Here is an 11,458-nt window from a genome sequence, read left to right as displayed (position 1 = left end):
GTTAGAGCCTGATTGCTAGGAGTGTAAGCCGCTTGGGTGCGTTTCCTATTCGTCTGCTAGCAGCTATTCGTGAGGTTCCGTTCGGGAGTTTGGAGCATTCCCTTGTATGCCGTTACAATTGGTGGCAAGCGGCAGGATCGTTCTCACAGCCCAGAAGGACAGCTACAAAGTAACATCATTCCCTGGAATTACAATTTGAGGGCAACGCATGTCCCAGTACAGTGACCCTGACAGCAGCAGGATGGAACCAGCAGTGGCATACAATGAGGAAGACCTAAATGGCCGGGATGAATTAAGGAAAGGCATCTGGTACCAGGCCCTGGATAATGTACAATACCAGCGAGGCGAGAGTCTCCCCAGTGAAGAGCAGCGATTGCAGAAGCAAGTGGCCCTGCGGATGCCCTTCCTGGGAGAGCAGCCTCTGGAGGAATGGGTGAAGGAACTAGAGCACCGGGTATGGCAGGAGCTATGGCTGGAGGATGCCTACCAGGCGCTCTGGTGGTATATGGCACAGTATATAACCTGTACAGCTGAGCATGACAAGCCAGAGGGAGAGGAGTTTGATGGTCCTGGCTTGTTATGGGAGTTCTTTGCAGAGCCTGACTTCGGGAGCCCTGCACAGTCCAGACTTCAGGACATTTTCTATGAGAGGGAGGCTAGGCAGGATTGGGATGACCCCCATGAGGTAGAGAAAAACCTGGCTCACCTAGTGTCATGCCCTGCTCAGGCTATGTGTGGAGGTCTGCCAGGTTAGCAGCACGTGTGTAGCCTTTTTGTTTTTGTTTTGGAATTGAGCTATATCCGCCTCCCTTCAGGTGCACTGGGTGGGGTCATTGGTTTGAGTTTAAATTGCACCCACTCCCAGTGTCCTGTGCGGGTTATAGCTTCTGTTTGGCTCAGAGGAAGGAAGGAAGGAAGGATTTGCTGTTCCTGCTCAGTAAAGATAAGTTGGTTTTGTTTTCTTGTGGTTGTCTGTCTAGGCTGTTAGAGAGAGACGCCTGCCCCCTCCATGTCCTGATGGAGCAGGCTGCCTCTTTCCCCCTTTCACCCTCTTCGGGATTCTAGGGAATCTTCAGCCTAGGCACGAGGACACGTTTTTTCCCACCTTCAGGGTCTGAACGTGGGCATAGAAGTCTAGGGAGAGCTGGTAGGGATTTGTCAGGAGGTGACCTCTAACCCCAGCTTCTTGCCTAGACACTTGTTTGTTTATATCCTGTGTATCTTGTATCCTGTCTGCCGTGACACCTAGCAACCCTGGAGTGGGAACTGGAGCAGGACTACCAAGATCTCTTCCACTCCATTGGGAAGGCTCAGCAGGACAGCAAGATGACAGACCAGGATCCAGACCCATTCAGCTGGGTAGATATTGTGGAGATTTACTGGGAAGAACCCCAGGTGGCCAGTGGAGGTGGGACTGAGGTCTCTACACCAATCCTGCAGGGAATTAGGAGCCCAGTCTCCATTCCCAGCGGCAGGCTGAGTTACAGGGGGCAGAGACAGTCGGTCCTGTCCCCCAGTGGCAGAGTGTCCTACAGGGAATAGAGAGCCCAGTCTCCTTTCCCCAGCAACAAGACACTGTATTGGGAGCGGAGACAGTCGGTCTCCCTCCCCAGAGGCTGGAAGTATGTATGGGAGAGGAGCTTGCTACCCCCTCTCCCCAGCGGCAATGTGATTTATTGGGAATTGGGAGCCCAGTTTCCATTCCCCAGCGGCACGCTGAGTTACAGGGGGCAGTCGGTCCTGTCCCCCAGCATCAGATTGAGTCTCCATCCCACAGCAACAGAAGGATTTGTTGGGAATTGGGAGCCCAGTCTCCATTCCCCAGCGGCAGCTTAACGTACCAGGGGGAGACAGTAAGCCCACAACCGTGCAGATGGGACCGTAGTCTCTGCACTCACAGCACAGGGGGTAGGGACAGTCGGTCCTGTGCCCCAGCAACAGGACTGTTTAGCCAAAGGGGAGACAGTCAGTCTCCCCCCACAGCAGCATGGTTGTTTATCTTAGGGGAGACAGTCGGTCTCCCCCTCCAACAACCAGGCTACAACCAGGCTTCTTCCGTGGTAGCGCTGGCACCAGGGCAAAGTACCGCTGGTCTCTGCCCACTCAGCAACCCACGAAGGCAGTCTACCAGTCCCCCACACAGCCGTAGTGAGGCACATGGACATGGACAAGTTTATCCCTTGCTTAGGTGTAGTAACCATTTATTGTGGGTGGGCTGTACTGCTGTTTCTATTTTGTGGGTGGGCTGCTGGACTAACAAGGACACTGACCCGGCAGAAGGTTAGATACCCTGTTAGTTTGTTTGGAAAAGGGGAGAAATGTGGCGAAACCAACCTCGCCACTGGGTGGTGGAGAAGCTTGGTTGCCAGCCTCTTGCCCCAGGATTATGGGCCCTCTCATCAGCCCATGCTAAACTTAAACCCCATGGCGATTTGACTGTATTTGTGGCATCTGAGCTCTGTTTGGATATATTGAGCGCTCAGATCCAAGCCATCTGGGGATATGTTAAATATCTATGTTTACTGTAATGGTTGGGACATTGTATATTTGAGTAGTGATGTCTGTCCTATTGTCTCCACGTGTGTATTGGCGATTTCCCTTTGTCCTGAGAGATAATTGAATTACTCCTCGGTTGTCTCCAGGACAGAAGACATTGTGTATTCTCCTGCCTGTGATAATTACATCAACCCATTGTGTAAGGTAATTGTATCACAGGCAGAGGGGAGGATTTTGTGTGGGAGTGTTTTACTGTATTGTACGTGTTTATTGGTTGTTTTTACAAAACCCTGTGGGTGGTACTAGTGTGTAACAATGTTATATAAAAACAATAAACACACAGCTCTGGCTGTCCACTGCTTTACTCTCAACACAGAGCTTGGTCTCGTTCTTGGGGGTATTCACTGTATGCTGTTAGAGACTGATTGCTAGGGGTGTAAGCCGCTTGGGTGCGTTTCCTATTCGTCTGCTAGCAGCTATTCGTGAGGTTCCGTTCGGGAGTTTGGAGCATTCCCTTGTATGCCGTAACATCCACCTGTTGGAATTCCACCCTCCATATGTTGGACCGACTATATGAACAGAGAAAGGCCATAAACAATTTCTTGATGATCCAAGCGGACAGGATTACTCCCCTGTGTAACTTCAATGTCAGCCAGTGGCAGCTCATGCGTGACACCTGCCGTTTGCTCAGGCCCTTTGAGGAGGCCATGTTATTTGTCAGTCGCCAGGACTATGGGATAAACAATGTAATTTCACTGTTTCATGTCCTGAAACAGATGCTGGTAAATCTGGCTGGTCAGGGGACTAGAGACGTGGTGCCTAGGTCTCACGCCCACTTGAGCCCTGTGGGGGCTGAACTGGAGGAGGAGGAGGACATTGGAGCAAAAGCAATGTGTAGCGAAATCGGTGGTTTTTCTACACGGGTGACAAGAGAGGAGGAGCAGGAGCAGCCAGAGAAGCGATAGGGCGATGAGGAAAAGGAGGCAGAGGACCCAAACACACAGTGGCAGTATGCAGTGGAGATGGAGACAGGGAGTCCCTCCGAGTCACTTGCACAAATGGCCCGATGCATGCTCATTTGCTTGTGTAGTGACAGCTGAATTGTTACCATTAGGCAGAGGGATGACTTCTGGCTCTCCACCTTGTTGGACCCTCGCTATCGTTCCAAAATGGAAGCCTTTTTTAAACCTGCTGACAGGGAGGACAAACTGAACTGCTATAGAGACATCCTATGTAGTCAGTTGGCCGCTACCTATCTGCGCCATCGTCCATCCTCTCATAGGGCCCTCTGCACTCACGTTCCACTGCCATGGCTGCTGGGGAGGGGTGGGGTGATAGGAGAAGTACCAGCTCCATCAGCAGCAGCCTGAGTCTAGAGTCGCTGATGAACAGCTTTATTCACCCGCTTAGTAAATAAACTACTCACCAGCAGCTAGACAGAAAGCAGAACCTGAACCAGCAGGTGGTGGCATACTTGGAGTGCACCCTGCCAGCCATCATTGAAGATCCGCTGGACTACTGGGCAGCCAAACTGGAAAAGCTGTCCTGGAAAAGTGTGGCATCAGAACAGGAGTTTAGTGCGGCGAGGGCCATAGTTACCGCAAGAAGAACTCACCTTGCCACTCTGTGGTCTCCTCATGCTGCTGCCACCTCCACACTATGTCACCTTGCCACTCTGTAGCCTCCTCATGGTGCTGCCACCTCCACACTATGTCACCTTGCCGCTCTGTGGTGTTCTGATGCTGCTGCCACCACTACACTATGTCACATTGCCACTCTGTGGTCTCCTCATGCTGCTGCCACCTCCACATTGTCATTGTGCCACTCTGTGGCCTCCTCCTGATGCTGCTTCAGCTGCCACCTCTAGACTCTGTCATTGTGCCACTCTGTGGCCTCCTGATGCTGATGCTGCCACCTCCACACTGTCATTGTGCCATTCTGTGGCCGCCTGATGCTGCTGACACCTCTACACTATTGCACCTTGTCACTCTGTTGTCTCCTCATGCTGCTGCCACATCTACACTATGTCACCTTGCCACTATGTGGTCTTCTGATGCTGCTGCCACCTCCACATTATGTCACCGGGTCACTCTGTGGTCTTCTGATGCTGCCGCGACCTCCACACTGTCATTGTGCCACTCTGTGGCCTCCTCCTGATGCTGACGCCACCTCCAGACTCTGTCATTGGGCTACTCTGTGGTCTGCTCATGCTGTTCCCACCCTCCCCATGACTGGGCCACTATTTTGCCTTTCCGCCTGGCTGACATCATCATTTATTTGACCCTTCTTCTGATCTGTCAGAAGGAAGGAAAAATTAGATGCACAACGGATCCTGTCTGTGTAGCCTGTATGGTCCCATCAGAATTGGCTTGTGATTTGGTAGCCAAAAGCAGGAGTGGGTACAAAACACTGAAGACATGCAAATATTCCACGTGTCACCTCTGTTTGAAGACAGGACAGCACCACTTGTTAGTCGATTTCTGTGTAAAATGGCGGCGGTGCTCGCAGTGCCAGGCCCGACCTGAGGGCCCCCTTGGTAGCCCAAAAAATTTATGAAAAGCCACAGCACTCCCAGTCTTGAATCCAATTTTGTGTTTATTAACACCCAAAAAAATTGCATAATAATAGCATAATATGCTATTATTATGCTATTTTTTTGGGTGTTAATAAACACATAATTGGATTCAAGACTGGGAGTGCTGCGGTTTTTCATCTATCTCTGTTTTGGATCCACTCCTGTTTTTTTGGGCATTAGCAATACTGATGGATTACTGAGTGAATGCGGATGCTCAACAGACAGGATCCGTTTTTGGGGGGTTATCGTTCTAACGGATCAGAGGAAGGGCAAAATAATCAGTGACATCAACACAAATTTACTGCTGACACCCTCTCCACTCTGTCGGGGGGCTCTACTTGTATAAGCGTTTAACAGGTTCTGTAGACATCTATGTGGAATCAGCTGACGACGTGTAAAAGGAGTGCGCTTCTTCTTGGCGCTAACATCGACCTGTAAGGCTGAGTTCATACTTGAGTTATTTGGTCATTTTTGTCCCTGTGACTGCCCAAATAAGTGAAGTGTGCAGTGATTCTAAGAGAGACGCCTGTCATCTGAATGTCATACAGACTCACAGTATTGTTTCACTACCACAGCAGACTCCCTATGCGTGTTACTGCAAGGCACAGTGTTCTACGCCACTATAAAGGCTCTCTGCTCCAGGAAATAGCCATTTTTAACGCGATTCGCCACAAATAAATTCGGCGAACCGGCCGAATCAAATTTTTTTAAAATGTGCTCATCTCTAGCCTCCACTAATGGAAAAGGTTTCTGTTCCTCACCACCAGGCCTGGCTTAAATCTATTTTTTGACCATATGGTTGCTATTACCCTTCTCTGGTAGCCAAAGTGGGTTTGAATTGGTGCAATTCATTTCCTAGTGGTCACTGCCGAGACAATTGTGTGCCAACCAGCTGATTGTTAGGGTGGCAGCAGCCGGACTCATGGTGATCAGGGCAGCTATATAAATTAGGAGGATCTACAGGTGGGATAACCCCATTCAGTAAATATCTAGGTCTCTTTATGTGATATTGCAGTAAACATTTAGATGAATGTATGCTCCTTTTGCCATTTTAACACTCCTTTTTGTAGAATAAATTCTGTACAGTTTTTACCTCACGTCTTACACCCCCTCCATCACTTAGGTATATTGTACTCTTGTACACAAATTATTTCTTACTCCCACTTCCATTTTGTGGGCTAAAATATACCGTTTATATTTGTCATTTCTACGTAGCCAGTGTGGAGCGTAGGCAGTGCTCTATTTAATCCTGTGATCACATAACTTACATGAACTGAGAGAGAGGAATTGGAGTAAGTTGTTAAATGGAACTAAAGCAATAACCCTGTCCATGGGGAACATATCACCACGATGCTGGACTATTAGCTGGGATAATACATGCGTAGTGCTGCATATAGAAGGATTCCAGATTTTATTTCCTACCATCCCCCGTTCTCCTGCTGTCAGTGCTCAGAGCTGTGCTGAAACACACAGGGGGGAATTTATCATGGGGGAGGGGGGTACAGTATTTTTTTGCAACCTTTTAAAAAAAAGTCTCGGTGATAAATCTGGGGTGAAACTCATTAACACAGGTGAACACGCCCACTTTCCCCACCAATATTTCAAAACTGGAGCAAGTGGTGTAAAAATGCAAAAAGTGGCAACAGTTTTGCACAAGTGCCTTCAAGCCCCATGTTGTGACTTTTTGGAGCCAGAATTCTGGAGTGAGGGCATGGTAAATCAAATCAGAGCTACAGTCTGGAGTACCGTGCTAACATAATAGAAAAAAATACTGTGCTCATTCTTCAGTGCAATTTTGAGCACTGACAGCTGGGGAATGGGGAGCAGTATTAAAATAAAAAAATAGGATTTGGGCTCTTTATCTGCTGTGCTGCCATATATTACTTAAGATAGTGTAAGATTGTGGTGACAGATTCTCTTTAAGATGGTAGTTCTTGGTACATTGTCATTGTATTCCACATTCCTGCTAGTAGCAGACATAGCCTTCTTGTAGGATGTTCTGATTTTCAGGTTAAGGTTGCTCATATGAGGAGGATATTATAGAATTTGTGCAATAAAATAGCTAGAGAACTATTATTGCAAAAGATGATCAGAAGTCTATAAGCAATCCACTGAATATCTGAACTTTTACAACTATTTGAAACTACTTTGTACTAATGTCTTGTGAGTAAAGCATGATTATTGTAACGCAGAAATTTCCTGTTTTGAGCTTCTGTTGAACTTATTGATGTGGAGTGAAAACGTTAAGGTGCATCTCTGTATAAACAACGGATAAATCATTAGCACAATAAAGTTCTTACATGTTAAGAAATTTTTAATATATATTATTGGAGAATAATGCTTCTTTCTCCATATATCAGACCCCCCCCCCCTCCCTACCCTGAATTGTCCATTCACTCTAAAGTCACTGATAGAAAACTGTCTATCCACAGGATAGGTCATCATTGAACCCTAGAGACCTCATCGTGGTACCCTCATAGGAACCTACTCTAGGGGTTACGTGCCATAGGGTCAGGGGTATGCAAGACTGTCCTAGCATTCAGCAATATTGTTGGTGGCTAGGACACTGAGATGGGGCTACTATACATTGAACTTTATCGCCATCCTCAGGATATCAATACAGCGGTATGTGTGAGCTGGTGGCTCCTGCCCTATCATTCACCCTCAAAGACCTCAGGCTGCTAAACATGAGAGGATGGTTCAACCACCTGACCCAGGATGTAGAAATCTTAGGACACAGGCCAGAAGAAGCCTGTGTCCTGCACTGCATCACAAACAGTTTTTTTCCTTTGCCATTTTGGGGAGCATACTACTGGGGGCAATATAGGGGATATTATTACAATGGTGGGGCACTATGGGTGCTTTAATACTACTGGGGGCTCTATATTAGGCTTTTCTTTTTACAACTGATAGCACTATAGGAGACATTATAGAGGAATGTTATTTCTACAGGGGAAACTATGGCGGGTTTATTACTACTGAGGACATTATGGTGGGCTTGAAAACTACTGGGGGATTATTACTGCTGGGGACACTATGGTGGGCCTTATTTCTACTGAGGGCAGTATAAGTGTTATTACTGCTATTGGCATTATTGTTGAGGGCACTACTACTGCTACTGGGGACACTATTACTAATGAGAGCACCCTGGGAGAGAATAATTACTATTGGGGGGAATTTTGGGAGCAGTATTACTATAGGGTTCACCCTGGCACAATATTACCATGGCACAATTATTTTTGGGGGACACTATGTTTCTGACACTATTATGGTCAAGAGCCCTATTTTCTATGTACAGTAATTTTTAAGGGCACTGTGTGGCAATGTCTATTAAAGGGACACTAGTATTTTCAGGAGGACTATGTGTATTTGCAGTAAAATATTTGGGGGCACTGGGGTGCACTTCATCTATAGTATTGAGGGTAGCTGCAGAAGGACACTGTGGGGACATTAGGGTGGGGAGTTTGTGTTGAAAAAATGTTGGAAAAGTGAGGAATCTAAGATGTCTGTGTGGCAAATTGTGTGAGACAATACATGGCTGGGAAAAAATCATCATGGCCATCTGGGCCGAATGGAGAAGATGAGGAAAGAGAACATCTACATCAGAGAAGACATCGCTGAATGTAATAGGTATGTAGTACTGTATACTCCTGTATGTTTGTTTATGCTGGATGTAATTTAAAATGTAATAGCCACCCATCATGGGGCCAAATATGGTGTCTGTAATTTTGACAGGAAGAGTCGTGCTGCTTGCTGTTCTATTAATTCCATCAAATCTAAAGGAATTGCTGACAGAGACTTAAGAGCCCTATGGGGAATTAACCCCTTTACGACTGTGTATATACAGTGGATATAAAAAGTCTACACACCCCTGTTAAAATGTCAGGTTTCTGTGATGTAAAAAAATGAGACAAAGATAAATCATTTCAGAACTTTTTTCACCTTTAATGTGATCAATAAACTGTACAACTCAATTGAAAAACAAACTAAAATCTTTTAGGTGGAAGAAAACCAAACAAAAATAATAATAATGTGGTTGCATAAGTGTGCACACCCTCTTATAACTGGGGATGTAGCTGTGTTCAGAATTAACAATCACATTCAAAATCATGTTAAATAGGAGTCGGCATACACCTGTCATCAATTAAAGTGCCTTTGATTAACCCCAAATAAAGTTCAGCTGCTCTAGTTGGTCTTTCCTGAAATTTTCTTAGTCGCATCCCACAGCAAAAGCCATGGTCCACAGAGAGCTTCCAAAGCATCAGAGGGATCTCATTGTTAAAAGGTATCAGTTAGGAGAAGGGTACAAAAGAATTTCCAAGGCATTAGATATACCATGGAAAACAGTGAAGACCGTCATCATCAAGTGGAGAAAATAATGGCACAACAGTGACATTACCAAGAACTGGACGTCCCTCCAAAATTGATGAAAAGACGAGAAGAAAACTGGTCTGGGAGGCTACCAAGAGGCCTACAGCAACATTAAAGGAGCTTCAGGAATATCTGGCAAGTACTGGCTGTGTGGTACATGTGACAACAATCCCCTGTATTCTTCATATGTCTGGGCTTTGGGGTAGAGTGGGCAAGACGAAAGCCTTTTCTTACAAAGAAAAACATCCAAGCCAGGCTACATTTTGCAAAAACACATCTGAAGTCTCCCAAAAGCATGTGGGAAAAGGTGTTATGGTCTGATGAAACCAAGGTTGAACTTTTTGGCCATAATTCCAAAAGATATGTTTGTTGCCAATAACAACACTGCACATCATCAGAAGAACACCTTACCCACAGTGAAGCATGGTTTTCTTCAGCTGGAACTGGGGCCTTAGTTAAGGGCTCTTTCACACCTGCGTTCTTTTCTTCCGGCATAGAGTTCCGTCGTCGGGGCTCTATGCCGGAAGAATCCTGATCAGTTTTATCCTAATGCATTCTGAATGGAGAGAAATCTGTTCAGGATGCATCAGGATGTCTTCAGTTCAGGACCGGAACTTTTTTTGGCCAGAGAAAATACCGCAGCATGCTGCGCTTTTTGCTCCGGCCAAAAACCCTGAACACTTGCCGCAAGGCCGGATCCGGAATTAATGCCCATTGAAAGGCATTGATCCGGATCCGGCCTTAAGCTAAACGTCGTTTCGGCGCATTGCCGGATCCGACGTTTAGCTTTTTCTGAATGGTTACCATGGCTGGCGGGACACTAAAGTCCTGGCAGCCATGGTAAAGTGTAGTGGGGAGCGGGGAGCAGTATACTTACCATCCGTGCGGCTCCCGGGGCGCTTCAGAGTGATGTCAGGGCGCCCCACGCGCATGGATGACGTGATCGCATGGCACGTCATCCGTGCGCATGGGGCGCTCTGACGTCATTCTGGAGCGCCCCGGGAGCCGCACGGACTGTAAGTATACTGCTCCCCCGCTCCCCGCTCCTACTATGGCAACCAGGACTTTAATAGCGTCCTGGGTGCCATAGTAACACTGAACGCATTTTGAAGACGGATCCGTCTTCAAATGCTTTAAGTTCACTTGCGTTTTTCCGGATCCGGCGTGTAATTCCGGCAAGTGGAGTACACGCCGGATCCGGACAACGCAAGTGTGAAAGAGGCCTAAGCTAGAGGGAATTATGAACAGTTCCAAATACCAGTCAATATTGGCACAAAACCTTCAGGCTTCTGCTAGAAAGCTGAACATGTAGAGGAACTTCATCTTTCAGCATGACAACGACCCAAAGAATACATCCAAATCAACAAAGGAATGGCTTCACCAGAAGAAGATTAAAGTTTTGGATTGGCCCAGCCAACGCCCAGACCGGAATCCGATTGAAAATCTGTGGGGTGATCTGAAGAGGGCTGTGCACAGGAGATGCCCTCGCAATCTGACAGATTTGGAGTGTTTTTGCAATGAAGAGTGGGCAAATCTTGCCAAGTCAAAATGTGCCATGCTGATAGACTCATACCCCAAAAGACTGAGTGCTGTAATAAAATCAAAAGGTGCTTCAACAAAGTATTCGTTTAAGGGTGTGCACACTTATGCAACCATATTATTTTATTTTTATATTTTTTCTTCCCTCTACCTAAAATATTTCAGTTTGTTTTTCAATTGAGTTGTACAGTTTATAGGTCACATTAAAGGTGGAAAAAGTTCTGAAATGATTTATCTTTGTCTCATTTTTTTTACATCACAGAAACCTGACATTTTAACAGGGGTGTGTAGACTTTTTATATCCACTGTATATCCACGTGCAGGCAGTGCTTTACGCTGGGTTCACACCTAAGCGTTCGTGATGGAGCGCTCTGTATGCGCGATTGTACTGGCGTTTACAATCGCGCATACAGAGACAAGCGAACGCCCATTGTCGCGCGTTCCCGAAAGTCTATGTACGGGAACGCGCGACAAAAC

This window comes from Bufo gargarizans, chromosome 6, assembly GCF_014858855.1.
Source record: "Bufo gargarizans isolate SCDJY-AF-19 chromosome 6, ASM1485885v1, whole genome shotgun sequence".
Taxonomy (NCBI): Eukaryota; Metazoa; Chordata; class Amphibia; order Anura; family Bufonidae; genus Bufo; species Bufo gargarizans.
The sequence above is the reverse complement of the archived record's forward strand: the minus strand, read 5'-3'. Positions refer to the sequence as shown.